This window comes from Mesoplodon bidens (genome assembly GCF_964165515.1).
Source record: "Mesoplodon bidens genome assembly, chromosome: 20".
NCBI lineage: Eukaryota > Metazoa > Chordata > Mammalia > Artiodactyla > Ziphiidae > Mesoplodon > Mesoplodon bidens.
Window position 1 is genome coordinate 24,587,441 of NC_138181.1, and position 15,851 is coordinate 24,603,291.

General features: G+C 40.6%; 1 protein-coding gene across 1 annotated transcript in view; it reads right to left on the reverse strand.

Moving 5' to 3' along the window:
- MTUS1 (microtubule associated scaffold protein 1) overlaps positions 1-15,445 on the reverse strand; it is a 156,324-nt gene extending 140,879 nt beyond the window's left edge. Inside the window, 1 exon segment of the mRNA XM_081220690.1 lies at positions 15,367-15,445. The gene's annotated coding sequence lies outside the window, so the exon portion shown is untranslated.
- Between the last annotated feature and the right edge of the window lie 406 nt (positions 15,446-15,851).

Here is a 15,851-nt window from a genome sequence, read left to right on the forward strand (position 1 = left end):
TTCCATCCCATAGGATTAAGAGTTACATGAAGTTTTTAGAAACTTTCTAACTCACACACAATTGTTAGCTGCTACTGTTATAATGGCAACAACCTTGGAAAGCAAGCGTTATTATAATCCTCACTTTATGGATGACCAAAGCTTAGCAACTTGTTCGCATGGTTGAAAGCACTTTCTGGGAGTGATGGACATGTTCTATACCTCGATTACTGTGTTGGTTACACAGGTGCATATTTGTCAAAACTCATCATTGTGCGCTTAAGCTAAGCATATTTCAGGTTACTTAATTTTACTTCAATTAAAAAAATTTTTTTTCACAGATCACATGGCTAATAAACAGCACTATGTATTCCAGAACACATCCATTAATTCAGGTTGGAACATAAAGATGTTTTTCCTGGTTCTTATTCTACAATCCACTTTCCAACTAATCCTTCCTACTCAACTGAAAACCTGAATGCTGACTACGTCCACTACCATCTTTGTCTGATCTCATGGACATCAAACCTGCTCTACTTATGCAGCTACATGTAAAAAAAAAAAAATGGAATTAGAACATTCTTTAACACCATACACAAAAATAAACTCAAAATGGATTAAAGACCTAAATGTAAGACCGGATACTATAAAACTCTTAGAGGAAAACATAGGCAGAACACTCTCTGACATAAATTGCAGCAAGACCTTTTTTGATCCACTTCCTAGAGAAATGGAAATAAAAACAAAAATAAGCAAATGGGGCCTAATTAAACTCAAAAGCTTTTGCACAGCAAAGGAAACCATAAACAAAATGAAAAGACAAGCCACAGATTGGAAGAAAATATTTGCAAATAATGAGATTGACAAGGGATTAGTCTCCAAAATTTATAAACATCTCATGCAGCTCAATATCAAAAAAGCAAACAACCCAATCAAAAAATGGGCAGAAGACCTAAAAAGACATTTCTCCAAAGAAGACATACAGATGGCCAAGAGGCACGTGAGAAGATATTCAACATCACTAATTATTAGAGAAATGCAAATCAAAACTATAATGAGATATTACCTCACACCAGTCAGAATGGCTGTCATCAAAAAATCTACGAATGCCAGAGAGGGTGTGGAGAAAAGGGAACCCTCCTACACTGTTGGTGGGAATGTAAACTGATCCAGCCACTATGGGGAACAGTATGGAGGCTCCTTAAAAATCTAAAAATAGAGCTACCATATGATCCAGCAATCCCACTCTTGGCATATGTCCAGAGAAAGAGAAAAACATGGTTTGAAAGGATACATGCACCCCAATGTTCACTGCAGCACTGTTTACAATAGCCAAGACATGGAAGCAACCTAGTCTGTTGACAGATGAATGGATAAAGAAGATATGGTATACAATGGAATACTACTCAGCCATTAAAAAGAATGAAATAATATCATTTGCAGCAACATGGATGGACCTGGAGATCATCATACTAAGTGAAGTAAGTCGGACAGAGAAAGACAAATATCATATGATATCACTCATATGCAGAATCTAAAAAAAAAAAAAGATACAAATGACTTTACAAAACAGAAACAGATTCAGACTTAGAGAATGAACTTATGGTTACCAGGGGGGAATGGTGGAGGGAGGGATAGATTGGGAGTTTGGGATTGACATGTACTCACTGCTATATTTAAAATAAAATGCCTTTCCGTGAGGGTGCGGGGAGAGATGTTTTTCCTGGTTCTTGTTCTATAATCTACATTCCAACTAACCCTTCCTACCCAACTGAAACCTTGAAGGCTGACTACACCCACTACCATCTTTGATCTTATGGACATCAAACCTGCTCTACTTATGGAGATTTTTACATTTTACTGTAACATATTCACCTTGACCCTCCTAGAGGAGTAAGTCTCTGGCCATGACCCTATAGGGCACTATAGCTTCAGACCTAAACAGTCACCTTGAAAAGCAGATCAGCAGGACCATGTACCAGGTGCTTATAACCAAACCAACAGACCCCCAAGAATCTAAAATATTCTCTCTCAGTCTAAGTCAGCATTTCTTCAACATTTTTTGGGTCAATTAAATATAAAGCACTCTTCTAAGTATTCCTGATAAGGGAGGTGAACAAAATTAAGTTCTTACTTCTGTGGATCTTACATCACGGTGTAGATAATTTTCAGAATCCCATCAAAAAGTAAGCCTTTTCATGAAAATCAGTAAAAAGAATGAGTTAAAACAATACGTCAAAGTTTCAGGATAGTACTGAGCCAACACAAAAGGGACTGTCTCTGTGAAAGTAAAATAACTAAAACCTAACCACCATTTACACATGGTGCCTATCAAAGGCCACTGTCAAGCTTTGTACAACTGGGCTAAAGAAATGATTTGATACAAAAACTGTGCATCCTTTTCATTTCTGAATTATGTACAGCTACTTAAAGAAATTACCCAAAAAATAGCCCAGGCTGTTAGAGGGAAATAAGGATAGACCAGGTGTGCAGGGTAGAGTTCAAAGCTAAAGTAAAATCTTTTCCTGAAAGTGTTAAATGATCATGAACAGGGACATGTTTAGACTCTTTCAGACACTTGCCATATTCCTTCAAAGTCCACTTGGCAAAAAGGAAATAATTTTCCATTTGAATTCACTCCAAGACCAATTGAAAAATGTCACTGTGTGTGTACGTGTCATTATGTGTGGGTGCAGTTACACAAGTCAACACCTCACATTTTATCTCACAACCTTCGTTAAACATCGACTTCCTGTAGCCTTTACTTGAGAATGATTATCTGTGTTGGGCTTTCCACTGGCAAATATGAGCGCCTAAACAGAAGGTCAATGTATGTGCACATGTAACTCACAGGGGCAGCCCAAGGAAGAGTCAACCTCCCTGAAGGGGCCTCCTTTCCAAGTCCTCACAGCAGACATTCCTTAGAAGTCACTTTGGTAATAAGAACTGTTGGCTAGAAACCATGGTTGATACCCAAGGCGTAACTGTGGTTTTATGGGACATTCTCTTCCCAGTTCTGGTTAACAACAGGCCTCACCTCCTAGTTAAATTTCTACCTGGGATTAATTCCATCTGCCCAAGAATTACCTGCCTCTATGTAGCTTAAAATAAGGAAATAGGATTTAAAACTTCCACAAGAAAAAAAAATGTTTCAGAAAAACAAATATTAGTCGCTATTCAACATGCATGACCCTGCATTACTATCTGTAAAATGGGTATACTTTACAATGTATTGTTGTATAATCAAATGATTCAGATGATCGTTCAAAGGAATCTAATCAGGTTCTTTTTGAAAAAGCGGTCTGAAAACTATAAATTCTTATAGAAACGTAATATACTGTTGTAATGATCTGTAACTGTCAATTTTCCATTTCTGCTACTAATCATAATGGCTTACAAGATTTAACGTTCTGTTTTATGTTCTGGGGCTAGAAAATGGAAAAACAACAAACCATAATTCTAAGCTATGTCATCTGAAATTTTACATTTCCAAACTACCACATGCCTTTGATCCCACTGCAGCAGCAATGTGAAGAAAATCCTAGCAACAGTGATTTATTACTTCTTATGGCATTAGAAGGAGTCAAGTAACAGTATCATATTTGGAGTGGGGAATGGACCAGGAGGGAAGATCTGGGTCCTAGTCCTGGTTCCATAACTTACTCATCATAATACAAAACATTTATCCAAAGAGTTCTGTTCCTCAGTTTCCTTATGTATAAAACAGAGCTCTCACAACCTGCCCTGTTTACCTCATAGGGTTGATGTGATAACTGAATGAAAACATCCTTAATGTCGTACTTAAAGTTACTTTCCAAAAACATATGGTGTTGTTTTATTTCACTTTGTCCAAAAGATGAAAATTCAGCATTACCTCAATAATTATATATATTAATGGTAACATTTTAAAACCAAAACTCTTAAACATGAATGTTGTTGGACTAAGTTACAGGTTAAAAATTAGAACAGAAGATGGCAGTCCTTTAAAATCCACAAGAGCTTTACTGGTTCAAAGTGATGATTCAATTCTGAGTGCTTTTAGAATGTGCTGACAGCAAACTGGCAACATAATTTACAGACTTTAGCAAAGATGAAAGTATCTACTTTAATTTAAAAAAATACAGCTCAAATATTAAAAAAAAAAACCCAGCAACTCCACTAAACACAAACTTCCAAGAAAACCAAGAGGTAACAAAGGTGGAGTTGAAGAATAAATAATGAATAATCTCAACTGGTACTGGTATAAACCAATTCTTGTTAAGGAAGAGGGAAAGTTATCAGGCTCCTGTTCCTGGAATTTAATTCCCTACAGAGAGCACCAGAGGATCCAAGCAACACCCCCAAAATTGAGTGGAGAAAATTAATGAAACTTCCTATCCATGAATTAGAAGAGGTTTAAAGTAAGAAATAAAGGGAAATTATTAGCATTTGTACCTTTCTTATATTGGGCACTGCGGTAGAATAACTCCAGGAGACAGGTATTATCTCCACTGTCCTGAGGAGGCAGCTGGGTGCAAAGGCATTGAATTAACTTATCCAAAGCCTCGAAGCTAACACTGAAGAGCTCAGACACGAACTCTATTTGGTCTAACTTCAAAGTCTGTGCGCTCTCTAGTACATTCTTGTGCCAAATGTTCTGGATACCAGTAACATTTTTTCCAGTTCTATAACACAGTCTGCCCCCAAGGTTTCATAATGGACATCAGGGTGAGCAAAATCTACCTCAAGGTTGAAATACCTCTATTTGTTTTATTATTCCAATTTTAATAAAAACAAGAGCAAGCTGAGACAAAAAAACAATAACCAGCCCTGGAGGCTTCCACATATACCATATAAGTAGAAAACAATTTTTATTTGATTATGTACCTATACGGTTATAAATTTTAAATATTCAGCGTAACAAGATGTAACCAACATTTTCTAACATAATAGTCACAACTAAGAGAAAAAATAGTCACATCTGCAATATAAAATCATTTAAAGTTTTTTTTATAAAAAGAGAAATGCAGGATTTTTCCTATCTCCATTCCCTTTTCATTGACTGGACCCATTCTTCTTATACTGGCATTCAAATGAATTAGTAAATCACTCTGCATAGTTGTCATTTAATATTTCCATAAAGCCACATCAGAAATTTTTAAGCGTTAAACACAAAATTCAATACCTGAGAGTACTACATCAAATTCAATAACCAGCGATTCTAGTGAATCATCAAAAAGTTCTACAGAAACGCAAAACTACTCTGAAACAAATCTTATTAAAGGTATTAAGAGAAACAATCCCAGACTGAAAATTCATCTAAATCCCTCTTTAAAATGTAAATACATATTTCCCCAGACAAGAAACAGCCCAAGTCTCTATTCACAAGAAACTGTCAACATGTGACTGTCTGCCTAAATGGAGAATGGAATTAAATGATCACAAGTGGAATTAATTCTGTACAAGTATTTGCACATGGGTATGCCAGATGTTCTGAGAATGGCACTTCATAATAAAACAGAATTATAACTCCAAAGGAATAGGAGCCTCATGCCTTCCAGCGCTATGGGACCCTAACTCCTAACGGTACAGTCTTCCAGAGGGACATGAAGTGACAGGCTGAGCTGCCTGCTGAGTGTATCACAGTGGATGGAGGGGAGAGGCACCAGGAGAGGACAAGGAGGAAAGTCGAGAAAAGCAGTGAGGAAATTAATATCTCAGGCTTAAAAGACCTCTAGTAGCTGTGACTAACTGAAGAATTCCAAACTTCCATGCCATCAGAGCTCAGAGCTCTAGATGATTTATTCCAGGCTACATCTGGTACAAATAATTATTCAAAGTACAATCTTACCCAGCATCATAAGGTTTAGACCCTATCCTCAAGAAGCTCATAAGAAGTAATAAAAAGATGTGGGAAAAAGTCACTAAAAAGCTTATCCAGAGAAAGTAAGTGAAACCACAGACTGTAGTGCTAAGTATCTTTTGGTGAGAAGGAAAAGAATAGGAGTGATTAAGGATCAGAAGTCTTTAGATAACCAAAAATGTCAAAAAAACTTTATGTCTACCAAAATTTGGTCAATGTAGTAAGCAGAATTTCCAATGTATGACACAATGGTAACGACTCAAGAGAATATGTCTAGTAACCTGGACACACTAACTGTCCAAAACTGCCCTTTTCCCAATGGCGGAGGCTTCTCTGGCTGACTCCTCTAAGAACTGGAGCAGTTTTCCTTTTTTTTTCCCCGTATCTACCCTGTACAGTCTTTGGCCCGTAGAAAGTGCTCAAATCATGGTTTGAGGCGGATGAAAATCAAACTTAAGATTCCAACAGCAAGGATTGTTACTCATGCCTTTCATTCATCACTTAACATAAAAACATAATCCTAACTGTACACTATAAGTGGCCTGGTTCTACATATAGGGTCTAGATTGAAGACCCAACAAAACAAGCGCATTTTTCTTGGTAAATAAAAAAATTTACCCTTTGTAACCCATTTCTCCCATCTTTCTTACTCTCTCACCACCAAGACATCTGAAATCCTCATTTGAATGATAGGCTGTTAGGTTAGTAGAAGTGTGCAAACATGGTTCAACTCTATAATCTGCCCAGGAATAAGATGACTATAGTGTAGCAGTTTACTGTTCAAAAAAAAAGACTTATTATAGCACAGGGAGGTTTAACTGGTAGCTCTTCTGGTAAATACAACTCAATCAACTTGACACAGACGTTGGGAAAAGGGGGTGAGTCCGCGTGTGGATGTCATACCTTAGACTGCTTGTATCTATACTGGCTTCTATTTTTGTTCCATGAAGCTAGCCAAGGGAACTATGTTTTTAAAAGATGCAGTTTCAACTTGATATCATTAATTGTTACCAACCATCAAGACAATCTACAAGATAAATATAAAAGGGAATTTCTCATGTGTCACTGAACACTGCTGAACACATTATATGACCTGCTTATCTGAAATAAGATAAAGAAATATTGACTTTTCCTTCAGAATTGTGCTGTACGTAAATAATGCCCGAGTTAAATATTACCAAGTTTCCAATGCAGAAAAAGCATAGAAGATGAGTTAGCAACCAACAGTCAAATGTGAACATTGCCATAAACCTTAGTTAAGCGATATGTTTATTCACACAAGAATATATTTTTTCACCTCTCCTTCCTACTCTTTTGATAAGTGTGACTCTCTCCCTGAGGGGTTCCTTCCTCGGTGCCAACTAGGACACAAAATGTCCTGAAATGTTTTGGTTAACTGCAGATCAGGGTAATTATGAATGATTCGCCCTCAAACTAAACACTGATTTTCTTTTCTTTGCATTGAACTTAAATATAAATTGACAAGGCACGAATTAAAAGAACGATAAGGTAATTTAATGGCTTTAAAACCCTCTCTCCATGGCACCTTACCTAGAAGACCGATTCGTTCCCAGCTGTTTTCTCCCTAGTCTCGGCGCTTCCTTTTGCTGTGTGCACACAGTAGGGGGCTGGCCAGGCCTGCCCTTCAGCTCAGCTCTTACTGAAACATGAAATCTGTACAATTTCAAACGAAATGACAATACCTGGAAGAAATTTCCTCGCGACCACTCTGCCTTTTCCAGCTAGCTTGAGAAACTTATGACCCACTCTTCATCTTCCTTCACTGCTCAAGAAGAATCTATTCAACCCTACTAAAGAAGTAAACGTTTCCTTAAAAGAAACTTTAACTGCCTTTAAAACTAGCTATAGTTTTACAACTTCAAAATGAAATAAAATTTTAGGTTAGACTACAGGTAGGATGTGTGGTTTTTCTTTTACTCATGTAAGTCATGTGTACACAAAAACATTTATTAATTTAGATCTGGGCCTACTGGCAAGACCTAAATACAGTTTATCTTTAAGTAAATACATTTTTACTTCTCTTCAGTATGGGACTTAAACACAAGGCTAAGGAAAACCTACTAGCTTTAATGAACAAACAAGGTTGTTTGGGAATCAGATTTGTATGCAAATATGTACTTCTAAAATGCTTGAAAGCTATTTACCTAAGTGAAATATCGCTAGGTTCAACCTTGTTTACACTCTAAATTTGTGGAGCGAACTATTTTTTCCTTGATTGTGTAAAAGTCAGACATCAGGGCAATCACAAATGGCAAGTTTACTTACGGTATATGAAAATGAAGTTTTATTGTATCTATCTACACAGTAAAGATTAGTCCCCAAATCTGTCATCCCCAAAATGGAAACGTCTTTTTCATCTGGAGACAAGTGAACAAGAAAAAGTCATGCATTAATATCATGAATAACCACCCACATAGAAGAGTAATAACTGCTGATTTCAAAGAATACTGAAGTCATTTTAAAAAGGAAACATCCCTAGCAGTCCAGTGGTTAGGTCTCCCACTTCCACTGCAGGGGACACGGATTTGATCCCTGGTCGGGGAACTAAGATCTCGAATGCTGCATGATGTGGCCAAAAAAAAAAAAAACACGGAACTACCATTAGGGCTATCTTTTATAAAACTTGTTTAGAAGTAAATTGTTAGAAGTTGGCAAACTCAGTTCCTAGTTACATTGGATTGTCCCAAGCCAAGTCTGGAGAACCCTGATCAAAGCAGGCTTTTCTGAACCACATTTCAGGCTGGCTAATGTCATACCAAACCATTTGATCCTTCTTTTCCTGCAGGGCAGGATCACTCATTCTTGGTCACTCTTTATCTCCTGTGGTGGCCACAAGCCACTGCTGCCCAAGTACCTGCCAGCTAAGTGGTGATGGTCACTTCCTCCTAGGTTCACCTACCTCAAGAGAGTCTGGGCCCATTTCTAAGTACCTCCAAACACACACCACATACCAACCTCATCCTCACAGCTCATATTTGGGCCTATGGCTTATTGTTAGGCTCGAAAAGATGGGGAGTGAAAGGCAGGAACTCAGGCTCCTACGGAGCGAGAACTCTTAGTGAGGTCTTTAAACATCCTCAGGGTATATTTAAGCTTCCATCGTATGGAAAGATAACCCAAGTTTGAGAAATCTGGAAGGCTTTTTTTTTCCCCCCTTCAAATCAATAGTTTATGAGTAGTGTTAAAAATTAATTTGGAAAACATTTTAAATTACATATACATCTTATCAGACATCAAGAAAAGACTCATACTGGTTCCTTAAAAAACTAAAAATAGAATTACCATATGACCCAGCAATCCCACTACTGGGCATATACCCTGAGAAAAGCATAATTCAAAAAGACACATGCACCCCAATGTTCACTGCAGCACTATTTACAATAGCCAGGTCATGGAAGCAACCTAAATGCCCATCGACACATGAATGGATAAAGAAGATGTGGTACATATATACAACGGAATACTACTCAACCATAAAAAGGCACGAAATTGGGTCATTTGTAGAGACATGGATGGATCTAGAGACGGATCTAGAGACTATCATACAGAGTGAAGTAAGTCAGAAAGAGGAAAACAAATATCGTATATTAACGCATATATGTGGAACCTAGAAAAATGGTAAAGATGAACTGGTTTGCAGGGCAGAAATAGAGACACAGATGTAGAGAATAAACGTATGGACACCAAGAGGGGAAAGTGGGGGGGTGGGATGAATTGAGAGATTGGGATTGATGTGTATACAGTAATATGTATAAAATGGATAACTAATAAGAACCTGCTGTATAAAAAAATAAAATAAAATTTAAAAATTAAAAAAAAAAAAGAAAAGAACTACCATACAGGGCTTCCCTGGTGGCAAAGTGGTTAAGAAACTGCCTGCCAACACAGGGGACACGGGTTCGAGCCCTGGTCCAGGAGGATTCCACATGCTGCGGAGCAACTAAGCCCGTGCGCCACAACTACTGAGCCTGTGCTCTAGAGCCCGCAGGCCACAACTACTGAGGCCCATGCGCCTGGAGACTGTGCTCTGTGACAAGAGGAGCCACTGCAACAAGAAGCCCGTGCACTGAAAACAAGAGTGGCCCCCACTCACCGCAACTAGAGAAAGCCTGTGCGCGGCAACAAAGACCCAACGCAGCCAAAAATAAATAAATAAAATAAACAAGTTTATTAAAAAAAAAGAACCACCATACGACCCAGCAGTCCCACTACTGGGCATACACCCTGAGAAAACCATCATTCAAAAAGAGTCATGTACCACAATGCTCACTGCAGCTCTATTTACAATAGCCAGGACATGGAAGCAACCTAAGTGTCCATCAACAGATGAATGGATAAAGAAGATGCGGCACATATATACAATGGAATATTACTCATCCATACAAAGAAATGAAATTGAGTTATTTGTAGTGAGGTGGATGGACCTAGAGTCTGTCATACAGAGTGAAGTAAGTCAGAAAGAGAAAAACAAATACTGTATGTTAATACATATATACGGAATCTAAGAAAAAAAGGGTCTGAAGAACCTAGGGGCAGGACGGGAATAAAGACGCAGATATAGAAAATGGACCTGAGGACACAGGGAGGGGGAAGGGTAAGCTGGGACGAAGAGAGTGGCATGGACATATATACACTACCAAACGTAAAATAGGTAGTGGGAAGCAGCCGCATAGCACAGGGAGATCAGCTCAGTGCTTTGTGACCACTTAGAGGGGTGGGATAGGGAGAGTGGAGGGAGACGCAAGAGGGAGGGGATATGGGGATATAGGTATAGGCATAGCTGATTCACTTTGTTATACAGCAGAAACTAACACACCATTGTAAAGCAATTATACTGCAATAAAGATGTTTTAAAAAAATAGAGATGAGGATGGGTAAGAAAAAGAAAACGAAAGGTGTAGGAGTAACTCTGGTTACTTAAGAATATAGTTATCCTGTGTATAAATACAGATAGTGAGTCTTTTGGTATAACTGGTTTGAATCAGCTGAAGACTGTTTTCTTCTTTTTCTTGAATGTCTATGTTGTGGTTGTTCAAAGCGGGGGGGACATGTGGAATAAATAGTCATAATTCACAAGAAAAAAAAGAAAAGAAAAAAGACTCATATCAACAATTCAGTATGGGGCTTCCCTGCTGGAGCAGTGGTTACTGCTAGAAAAATGGTACAGATGAACCGGTTTTCAGGGCAGAAGTTGAGACACAGATGTAGAGAACAAACGTATGGACACCAACGGGGGGAAAGCCGTGGTGGGGTGGGGATGGTGGTGTGCTGAATTGGGCGATTGGGATTGACATGTATACACTAATGTGTATAAAATTGATGACTAATAAGAACCTGCAGTATAAAAAAAACAAACAACTAATACTAAACTTTCTTTGGGTTATTTGTATGGAAATATGTTAATATAAATGCTTCAGACATTACATGAAATTTCTAAAAATCTTATATGTTCTGGTATAATGTTATAAGTCATAATTCTAGTTATTACTTTAAAATGTATATCTCAGAAATAACTAAATTTCCTTGTCAATTGCATTATTATGAACTTTCATCAAAACTTTAACCCTGGTCATTTTTAAGTCTTTTGTCATTTACAGACAGTTCTGGGTGTACTCTGATGCTTTTGCAAAAATGCTCCTATAAAAGGGTTTCATCTTCAAGGAATTCATGGAAAAGACTCTGACAAGTACAGGTTTCTGGTAACTAACTATACTGCTGAACTGAATAAACATTTTCAGAACTCTAACGGCAAACTGATGAATTCATAAAAGTGCTAACAAAAGATCAAGATGAAAAAAATTAATTACATGGGACTGAGTGAACTGATGAGGATGATTATAAGTTTTGTGACTTTCTGTTTGAATAAAAAAAAAATCCCACAAGGACTCAGAGGCAAAAAATATACAAATCAATTTTCACTGCAAAGTAAAGGAGCTGTTACAGTGGAGGATTACTGGACTGAATTATGACATAGTAAGAGTGTGTTTCGTGTTTGGTAATTGCAATCATTGCTGCTTTTGTTGTGGTCATCCATTTACAATGCTTGGTGTCAGTTTACTTATCTCTTGTAAAAATAAAATACAGTGTGTGGGGGTGGGGGTGGGGGGGAAGAATCCGCCTGCCAATGCAGGGGACACGGGTTTGAGCCCTGGTCCAGGAAGATCCCACATGCCACGGAGCAACTAAGCCCGTGTGCCACAACTACTGAGCCTGCGCTCTAGAGCCTGTGAGCCACAACTACTGAGCTCGCGTGCTGCAACTACTGAAGCTGGTGCGCCTAGAGCCCATGCTGCCCCAAGAGAAGCTCCCGCAATGAGAAGCCCACATACCTCAACAAAGAGCAGCCCCGGCTAGCCGCAACTAGAGAAAGCCTGCACACAGCAACGAAGACCCAACGCAGCCAAAAAATAAAAAATAAAATAAATTTTTTAAAAAGTGTTAACATTTTTAAAAAAACAATTCACTATGAAACTACAATAATAAATTAAAAAAGAAGAATTGTGACAAGATAATACTATAAATGAACTACTGAAGATAAATGGATTGTGAGCCCAGTTTACATAATCACAGAACAGATCTAAAAGCTCATTCCCTGGGATTTAAAATTTTCTTCTCAGATTTCAAAGAATGCTGTTCCTAATGTTACATATCATGCACAACTATCTCTCATCAACAGAGCAATCTGTTTTGCAACAGTCTCTACTCCAAGACATGGAGATTCTCCTAATGGATTTGAAAAAAATCTGATTCAGAATGCTGGAGAATTCTCGTAAAAGTTATCTTGTGCCACTGTCATACATCATTCTTGGGCTATGATTCAGAAGAGTTAAAATTTTTGTTTTTGAGAAAGTCAACAGATTTGGCTACATTAAAGCACAGAACTTCTATAAGTCAAAACTACTATAAACATGTGCTAAGTGTTTGTCTTTGTAAGACAAAGACAAAATTGGGGGGGGGGGGGAATATCTGCACGACGAAAAGCGAAAGTTTACTATCAAAGGCTCTTATGAATTACTAGAAAAATACTAGTATCTCCAGGAGAAAAACTGGGCACTACATTCAATTAAAAGGGAATAAAAATGGAAAATAACTAGAGATTTTTTATATTCAACATCATTTGGAATCAAAGAAATGAAATTTAAATATTGAAATAGCACTGTTCACCTATAAGGCTGGCAATGATTATTTTTCCTTTGCAGGATGAGTCTCCATATTAACAAAAATACAGTAACACAAGTACTCTCATAGAGTGGGAACTGGTGGGAACAAACTTTTGTCAAACATTTTTTTTTAGAAAGCAGTGGTCACTCTGTATCGATAGATCTTTGAGCCATCAACTGTATTCCACAGGACTCCATCCTAAGGAAATATAGGAGATATATAAAGTTTTATAAAGGATATTTGTTGCATCAGTATATATTTAATAATAGTAATTGGAAATAAATGAAAAGTTCCGCTATAAGGAAATGGTTAAATAAATTGTTACATCTATACAGTGTAGTATTATGTAGCCACTAATATTACGTAGAACTGTAATGACATGGGAAGTTTCTCATGATATGTTAAGCAGAAAAGAAAACATCATGCAACAGTATTAACTACAGTTATAGTTTTATATAAACTATATATTGTAATAAGTAAATCTGCTATAGGTTAGCAAGTATAAAGAAAATACTGTGGGACTTCCCTGGTGGCACAGTGGTTAAGAATCCACATGCCAATGTAGGGCACACCAGTTCGAGCCCTGGTCCAGGAAGATCCCACATGCCGCGGGGCAACTAAGCCTGTGCGCCACAACTACTGAGCCTGTGCTCTAGAGCCTAACTTTCCTTAGGGAATTTTGTACTTGAGGGGAGAAAAAAAAAATCAATAAAAGCACTTTATACATTGTAAAGCACTATACAAACAGGACATCATTGGTTCAATTTAAATTGCCCATCATTTCCTGCCCTAATTATCCCTGAAAAATAGGTTTGCCTACAGAATTGCAATTCCAACTATGCAATTCCTTTCAGGGTTAACCACACACTGTTATCTGAGTGCATCTAAACTCCCTAAGGAGGTCATAGGTTCCCAGGAAGGAGCTACTCTCATTTTTTTAAATTTCCCTGCCTCCTAGATGGTCTGCCTCTTTCCCTCCACGCCCACCCTCCAGCCCGAGGGCTCAAGGTTTAATGTGAAGATGGTTGAATTCCTATCACCTGGCAAAACACAAATGCTTTCATCTCCCCCGTTTCGCCTAAGACTTTATTCAAACAAAGAAAACAAAATACACTGGATTTCTTAGTACACTGACTACTTGAAACAAATAGTAGTTAATGGGGCATGTGAAACTTTTGCAGGCTAAATGAAGAATTAATCTCTCCATTCTTACTCCAAAATAAATTAGTCCAAGTCAGAATCAATAAATAACTTAGTAGCAAAGAGTTTATGTCTGAAAAAAAAAGGACAAAGGAATTTATTTAAGGTAGGTAAACACCTAAGTCCACTAATTACTGTAGTCAATCAGGTGACCTTAGTTAAGAGTGCATTTTTCTAAAGAGCTAGAAAAGCACATGTGAACCGCAGTAAGTAATAAGACACAGGCGAGAGGACCTTGGGAATTACAGCAACCTCATTAATGCCATCTTTTCAGCTCTGATTGCTTATGCTGAGAATGGGCCCAAGCGAACCGCCCAGCAGGAAGGCTGAGTACCAGGCCCAGGGGGGTCCGGACGGGCCCAGGCGGGCCAAGTGTCTGGTGGGCGGCTTCCGGCTGCGGGCTTGTCAGTCTGCGTAACTAACTCTAAAGTAAACGCCTTCGGTCACTTTCAAGGTGACAGCTACGTGATCCGCATCCGTCCCTTCCGCACGAGCTGCGCTGCCCGCCCCCCACCCCCCACCCCGTGAGACCAGCCCTCCGCAGCCTCCCATCTTTCCCCCAACTTTGGCACCCAAGGTCCCAGAATACCCGCCCCCTCCCTCGGAGCCAGTCCGGTACCCTGTGACGGTCGCGTTCAGGGGGTTCGCTCTCCACCCTCGCCCGAGACACCCACTGCGCACCGGCTGGGAAGCGGCAATCGACGCAACTCCGCACTTACCCGCAGCGCCTCGAGCCAACCCCGAGCCCCCGGGGAGCCGGGAGACCAGCACTCCGAGCCCGGACGCCCTTTGGACCCTCGGCGGAGTCGCGCCAGGCCCACCCGGGAGGCCCGGGTGCCACCAGTGCCCAGCGGGCAGCGCCTGCACCTGGGGACCCACGGCTTGTCGCCAACTCCCGCCCCCGCCCGCCGCTGCAACTACCAGGCGGGAACCCGGAGTCCGGGGCGCCCCAGCCTCCCCGCCTCTCCGGCCGCCGGGGGTGGAGCCAAGGGCTGGGAGCTCGGGAAACTTGTAAATAGCAAAACTCGGCCCCCTTTGCCCTCCTCGCCCGCCGCCGCCCCTTCCAGGCGGCCCCAGCCTGCGCCTCGCAGCTGGAGACAAAGGCCAGGCGGCAGCCAAGGGCGCTGCGCCCCAAGAAACTTGAAAGACGCGTGGGGCTGTACCTCGAGACACCGGCCCTGAAGGCTCCCGCCGCGCTCCGCTCCGCTCCGCTGGGCTCCGCTCCGCAGGTAGGCGGGCCTGGCCCGCCGCCAGCTCCCTCCCTTCTCTCGCGCTCTCGGGTCCCAATCCCGGAGCCGCGCGCGCTCCCGGGCTAAGTGCCGGCCCGCCCCACGCCGGCGGCGTCTGTTCCTGGCCGCGATGCACCTGTTGCCACGCGCGACGCGGCGCCCCGGGCTGCTGCCTGCGCACCTGGTAGAAGCGCAGGTCGGAGACCACACAGGCCCGAGACCTCACAGGTCCGAAACCACGCAGGTCCCCGCGGGCGACCGGGGCTCAGCCGTGCCCGGAGCTGGGGCCCCAAACGTGGCCTGCTGCCGAGTGGATCTTGCCTCCTACTCCCCCTCTTGCCACCTGTGTTTTCCGTGCCAGGTCCCTGGCTTCCCGCTAGCCGTGGGGCAGGGCCGCGAGGGAGGGACGGGGTGGGGAT